We start from the raw sequence: 7,506 nt of genomic DNA, 5'->3' as shown, positions 1-7,506 counted from the left end.
AAAAAAAAAAAAAAAAAAAAAAAAAAACCACCAAGCAAGCAAACAAATAAACAAAACCAGCGATATCATATGCCTGTTGCTGAACTCATTTGACACTTTAGAAAAAGATAAGGAAAGACTAAAAGCAGTTAACTGGCAATTGAAAGACCAGTGTAAACAACGGAATTTTTTTGTGGGAAGCAAGGAGGCTCTGCAAAGTGGCCTGCAGTGAAAGTGCGGAGAAAGCTGAAGATGGGGCCCAGGACTTAATCATCAGAGGAGCAGAGTGCCTAAGGTTAAACTTCCAGCCATGCAGGCCTGCAGTGCCAAGGTCAGAATAATGAGACCCTGACACAAGGGATGAGATATCTGCGTTGAAAACCCTGAATCCTGAAAACCTTAAATATGTACATTTCCCAGAAAATTCTGAGCCTTCAGAAGGGGTGCATCCTTCCCCATCAAGAGCCCCTTCACTTGAAGACAATCCAAAGGCCTCTTCCTTGTGAGGCAGGGACGTGGCTCAGGATCTGCCCCCTCCTCCTCCCTTGCCATTAGGCCTATCACTAGAGAAAGGTCACAGGATGTCTCAGGCTGAAAATGCAAACAATATAGGGCCTGAAAATGGAGGAAAAGGCCTATACCACGAAGGATTGCTATTTCGAGATAGCCCGTTCTGGCAGGTGCCAGGGGTGCATGTGTGGGGCTGGATTCTGAGTGTGCTTGACGAGGGGAGCTCTGAGCATTAAGACTAGATAAGGGAGAATTTATAGTTTATTTGCACTCTTCCAAGATACAGAATTTAGTACCCTTCAAGGACTCCTAGAAGCATAGACAAAATGATGGCCTACACTTCCTGGCTTTCCTCTGCTAACTGAGGGAAAATGCCAGAACTACTGTAGCAGACTGGAGGAAGGGCTAAAGAACTCAGAGTACGGGGCTTGCTGGCATCACTATATTATGTAAGGATAAATGACTCAACAGATGATCATGTTGGATGTAAGGTATGGAAGTCCTGCTATCTACTGAGGTCATCAGAAATGCATTGCATCACTAAGGAACTCAGTAGTGACCCCTCTCTGCAGACCAGGGCTGATGGAAAGCCATTATAGAAAGAGGCACTGCTAGCATTGGGGTTAATAAGGCTCCAGTGAGATGGATGCCAGGTCAGAAGCCTGCTGCATGTTACCATAATAAAAGGTAAGGTTGGAGGAGCTATTCCCGACTGCATGTGAAGAAGTAGATTTTAGCAGCTCAAGGGTAGATTCCAGTGAACCCGGAGATGTGACATCCAGATTCCCTTTCAAAGAAGCACTGTTGCTCCCGTTGTTCAGAGTGCTGTCAACCCTGTACAAATAGCCTCAGCTACAGAGTCGCCTTGCCCTTCCCAAAGCAGCCACATTTTATGATTGACTGAGGCAGGAGTGTAAAGGTCTGGGCAATTTTGCACAACGTAGGAAAACTCCGACAGGCATTTTGGTTTCATAGCTCTCTGTGTGGCTTGCTGAGGAGACAGCTGGGCCTGTATTGCAACTTGACTTCTCCTTCTGCCCAGTCCTGCTTTCAGTCCTCCTGTACTGGGTTGAATTGTCCCTATCCCTCAACCCCTGCAAAAACATAAGCGCATTTCCTAATCCCTAGAACCTGTGAACGTCAACTTGTTTGAACAAAGGGTCTTTACAAATGTAACTAAGTTAAGAATTTGAGGTAAAATTGTCCTGGATTATCTGAGTGGACCCTAAATCCAATGATACGTTCTTATGAAAGACACATGAAAGTACCATGTTATATTCCCACCAGCAGTGAACAAGTATTCTACTTTCTCCATATCTCCACCAATACTTGCCACAAATATATATATATATATATATATATTTAAATTGTAGCCATCCTAATGGATGTGAGGAGATGTCTTATTGAGGTTTTGGTCTGTATTTTCCTATATCAGTGATATTGAGCATCTTTTCATGTGCTTACTGGCCATTTGTGTATCTTCTTTGGAGAAATATCTATTCAAGACCTTTGTCCATTTTTAAAATGAGTTGTTTGTTTTGTTGTTGTTTTTGAATTGTAAGAGTGTTTTGAAAAATATTCTGGACATTAGTCCTTTATCAGATATGTGATAGGCAAATGTTTTTTCTGATTACATGGTTTATCTTTTTATTCTGTTGATAGTGTCCTTTGGTGTGCAAAACTATTTAAATCTGATGTAGTACAATTTATCTATTTTTTCTTTTGTCTGTGCTTTTAGTGTCATATCCAAAGAATAATTACCAAATCTGGTATCATGAGGCTCTTCCCCTACATTTTCTTCTAAGACTTTCATAGTTTTTGGTCTTATGTTTAAGACTTTGATCTATTTTGAGTTATTTTTTGAATGTGGAATAATGTAAGTGTCCAACTTCATTTATTTCCTTGTGGATATATCATTTTTCCAACACTATTCATTGAAAAGATTGTCCTTTCTCTATTGAATGATCTTGGCAGTTTTGTGTAAAATCAATTGACCATCTATATAAAGGTTTATTTCTGGGTCTTTATTCCATTAGTTTATATGTCTGTTTTTATGCCAATATTCCAAATAAGTTGCACATTACTTTGGCTTCAGTCTGAAGAAAAAAACCTGTAATCAAATCTTTAACTCTTAATAGACTTGTTTGTTGTAGTGGTATGAATATTCCGAAACTATTTTGTAGGTATTGTAGAACTGAGCAAATGAGTGAATATAGCAAGTTTGTTGGGACCAGAGCAACATGGAAGATGAGAGATAGACATAGATACTGGGGGAAGGCAAACAAGAATCTTGGACAAATTCAAATTAGAGGTATCGGTATAAATGTATTTTACACACACACACACACACACACACACACACACACAATTTGTATATATATTTTGTCCACTGAAAAACCTAGATACAATGACACACAGTAGCAATAAGCAAACTGAGAGACCAGATCTTGGTTTCTAAATACCATTCACCACTCAAAGGAGCCAGGGGTCCATGAAGGAGTGGCTTAGTCAAGGGCTGGGGCAGGGAAAATACAAGATGTACCTGAAACATCTCATTGTACCAGAAGAAAATAAGAACGTATTCAAAAATGATGAAGATATATGGAAAATTGAAGGGTATTTCACTGGCCAAATCTAGGATAATTGGATCACCGAGGTAAACAAGAACAATAATAGACAACAATAAAATAAGAATCCACGAGTACAAATAATAAATTAATAAATGAATGACAAAAAGGGGAAAGCTCTTCATACAGTAGAATGCTGACTAATCAATACAGTAGCAATGATGGAATTAGAAAATCGCCCTTTGCAAGCCATCATCATGAAAAGAGATTTAGGCAGGAATCATGATGCATGCTCAAATGGGAGACAGAGAGTTTGACAAGAGACAAGATATTTGCATAGTTTCAAAGTATCTCCTTACAAGTTTCCTTCTTATTTATTATAATTGGGAAGCAGGTAGCTGTAGAGTGGAGAAACATGACAATACAGGTGCCAATAATTAACTTCCTCAGTTAGAGGCAAATGGCCCATGTTCAAATGTAAAAGTCTGAGCTTTGAGAGTATGGCAGCGTCAGTATTAAGATACCTTCAGAAACATCTCAGTATAGGTACAAGGCATGAAAATATGGGAGGGTGAAAAAAACAGAAGATGCTATTTTGGGGAAGAGAACTGAGAAACACATGCCTACTATGTGCTCAGAGCTCTACATTGGAACCATAGAGAGTAGGGGACTAGCCCGCTACTCTGATGCCACTTCAACAGTCAGCAGCAGCCTCCACTTCCACCTGCCAGCGTCTTCAGGGTTGGCTCCAGCAGTTGTGCTCATGCTCCTCCTTAGGCTACATGCATTGGGTTGATTGGTGGGCAGGGAATAAAGGCTCAGGCACATCAGCCAGATAGGGACACTCTATGGGCAATACTCAGGATGGAGCCCCTGCTGGACTGGACTTCTTCCTATGACAGTCCTGTTTCCCTCACTTCCTGTCACAGGCTCATTGATCTGTAATCAACGCATACACAAACTCCATCTCAGCCTCTGCATCCCAAGAATCCAAATGGAAACAGGCTTGTTGAAAAGCTACTGATTTTTCCACTAAATTAAGAAGGAAAATATGGACAAGTCATACACTTAAAAAATACATTGTTTCAAAAGAGAGCAACAGATGAACATAGGCTGTTTCAACTAATGAAGATCTTGTTTTTGGAGATCTGTGTCAGTCATTTGGATTGGGGGATGAATTTTTGGAGATGCACTGTTTCAAGAAAAAACAGGTTGGATTCTATATTAGTTTTCTAATACAGGCCGGCAGTTACAGTGCCACAAACTGGGTGACTTAGAACAACAGACATTTATTAATTCACAGTTCTGGAGGTCAGAAGTCCAAGATCAAGGAGTCAGCATGGACATGCCCCCTCTCCTCACTCCTATGGTTGATGGCAATCCACAGCGTTCCTTGGAGAGCAACTTTTAACGCCAATCTCTGCTCCATCATCACATGGCCTCCTTCCCCCTATGGCTGACTCCACATGGTGTTCTCCACTCTGTGTGTCTGTATCCATGTTTCTTCTCTCCTAAGGACATCAATCATATTGGATTAAGGGACCATCCTACTCCAGTATGGCTTCCTCTCAACTTATGTCTTACTTATGTCTGGAAGATCCTGTTTCCAAATAAGGTCATATTCATGGGTACCTGGTGTTAGGACTTCAACATATCTTTTTAGAGGACATGATTCCATGCACAACAGATTTCCTCTGAGATTAGCCCACTGAACCCTCTTTAGGCCTGAGCTTTAACGCTGAGCTGCTGCAGTTAACACTGAAAGTAACAGAAATAGGAGCTCCTCCTGCCATTGCCACCTAATTCCCTGATCTCCCTGGAGATGGCTCCCAGCAGCAGCATGTTGGCCGTCTGTAGAGAAGAGAAGTAAAGGGAGTGAAGAAAATTTAGATTTAAGACCAGCCAGAAGGTTGTATGGCCTCTGGTAAGGGAAGAGGCTCTATTGCAAGCGAGTTGGCATCTGTTTACAAGGGAGAACACCATAATTAATCCAGGCTTCCTGTGTATGGAATCATACCCATAATCCTGCTGAGGGTGAGCAGTGAGTTGGCTTTGCCATTACCCAGGGGCTTTTTGCTGAAGTGAGGACGCTGAGTGGAGTCACACTGCAGTGGGGTATTCCATGGTGCAAGGTAATCCCTCTACTATGCTGGTGGCCACAGCTCCAGGAGCAGCTTTGGGAAAGTCCTTGTGTTCAAGGAGGGTGGGAGGCAGAAGACAGCCGGGTGAGGGCACAGGAGCTGCCATGCAAAGGCGGGCACATCTAGAAAGCCATATTCATACAAAAATGTAAACATGGATCAACGCAACTAAAAATAGCTTCCCTGCACCAAAGAAGCCTCTGCCAATATATGATAAAGTTAAGCATTTATTAAAAGGTTTTGAAGTAGCTCACTGTTATAAAGCTGGGGTTTGTCCAAGCTGGAAGACTATTCTTGATAAAATAGTGGCGCTATAAAAGCAATTACAAAGGTGCTCTCAATAGCATAAATGTGCTGATTCTCGCATTGTACGTGGAATTTTTATAGTTTATTTGTGGTTGGAAAACAGCATCAAATATTTGCAGGAACTTGTCTCTTTTTTCAGAAAGAGTTGTGGCTAATTAGAATTTGTTTTGTTTTGCTCCCTGACCTCTCAGTTGGCTTGTAAGCTATTAAGCGATGCACAAGCAATTTGTTTGGGGTATAGGAGTTGTTTTGCATCTACTTTGCATAAAAGGATCAAAGATGGTATCAAAATATCTTAAAGTTATTAGGCAATTTAAGACAGTATCATTGTTTTCTTTAGCGGCCAATGACTGTGTAAAACAAAGCTCTTGCTTCCTATTTAGCATTTCAGGATACATTAGTGATGCATTATTAATGTAGTAGAAAGTTGTTATTTTTAGACAAAAGAAAACTATTTGGTAAAATTAGGAAAGAAAGAGGGCATTCATGCAGTCACAACTTAGTAAAAATATATGTGGAACTAATATGTACATACTTGGCCTAATTTGAAGATATGACTGATTCTATATTTGATGGTTTCCACCTGAAATGTACACAATACTCAGTCAATATATATTTTTGAAAAACGTCTTACTTACACTACCATTTTCAAGTAACATTTGTGAGAGAAAATACAAGTTATTTGAGTCTTTGAACAAAAAGATAAGTGTAACAAGTAGTCATAATTTGATTAAGACCCCAATTTCAATTAGATTCCAGCAAATGTTTAAATGGAATGTCTCCTTGATTATCTATACAATGATACAAAGAACCCAATAATTAGAAAAAAAAAAAACTTGTAGCTAATTGGAATGTTTTAGCATATAAATCACATTAAATATTGTGTTACAGTATAATTCTTATGGGTGTTAGCAAGGTCCTAGAATCCCCAAAGGCTCTAAATTGGGCTGCCAAGATACAAAGATAGGAGAGATAAACTTCTGTGCCATTAAAACATGTAGAAAATGAGTTCTGTGATAATACAGTAGTAATTTTGGGTCTATTCTATTATCAAAATCCATCATAATTCACATTTTGACTTATCAGCCAGTTTGAAGTGCAACTTAGAAGGAAGGAAGGTGAATCAGAAGTGAAAATTGACTCAGGAATTCTGCCTTGCATGGATGAAAATCTAGGGTTGGTGTTGGGATACTTTTTGTGAACCCTACCAAAATAAATACTGAATATAATTTGATGTCTAAGCTTGTCCCAGAAATTAGACAGAATTGTGGTTAGTTTTCATTAACAGTAAATCTATAGGGATTGGATGGATCATATTTTTCCTTGACTGAAGGGGGAGAAAAATGGATAGCCAATACTAGGAAGAGGTACAAGCCATCAAGAAATTGTGGGCATCTCCTATGGTTGGAGAATGAAGGAAGCATGCATGAAAGCATGGTCCTACCACTTCGGAGTCAAATGATCCTGCTGAGATCACCTTGTCCTGTAGCCTCCTTCCTGTGGCAGGGCAGTGCTACAGTTCTGCAGCGGGCCATTAGAGTAAACAGTGGCCTAATGGGTGGGGCTCTGGGAACTCAACGCTTTCTGCAACCAGAGAGGCCCATCTGCTTAACATATTTGGGTCCTACATGACGTTTTGTGTGAAGGACTCTGCTGTATGGAATAACAATGTTTAAAGTCATTGTAGTTGGGACCTTCACTCCCCTCCAACCTCTCTTCCAGTAGCATTATTGAAGAATGGAAATAAAGACCCACCAAGCTACACATTGGCACGTTTCAAGGGTCTCTTTTATCTGCATTATCAGGTTTGGCAAGCAAGCTAGGTTCATCTACTCTGTGAGCATCTTCACAAATCCAACATGCCAGGTTTAGGTTTCTAAAGAGGTGTTGGGGAAGAATTCATGAGTCCTAGCTCGGGGTTCTTAAGGAGTGGGTACCTTTCTCCCCTCTAGCATTCCAGGCATCATCATGTCTGGAATGATGGATGCTCATGAGCTAGTCTC

The sequence above is a fragment of the Cebus imitator genome, unplaced genomic scaffold, assembly GCF_001604975.1.
Source record: "Cebus imitator isolate Cc_AM_T3 unplaced genomic scaffold, Cebus_imitator-1.0 Scaffold749, whole genome shotgun sequence".
In the NCBI taxonomy this organism is placed as follows: domain Eukaryota; kingdom Metazoa; phylum Chordata; class Mammalia; order Primates; family Cebidae; genus Cebus; species Cebus imitator.
The sequence above is the reverse complement of the archived record's forward strand: the minus strand, read 5'-3'. Positions refer to the sequence as shown.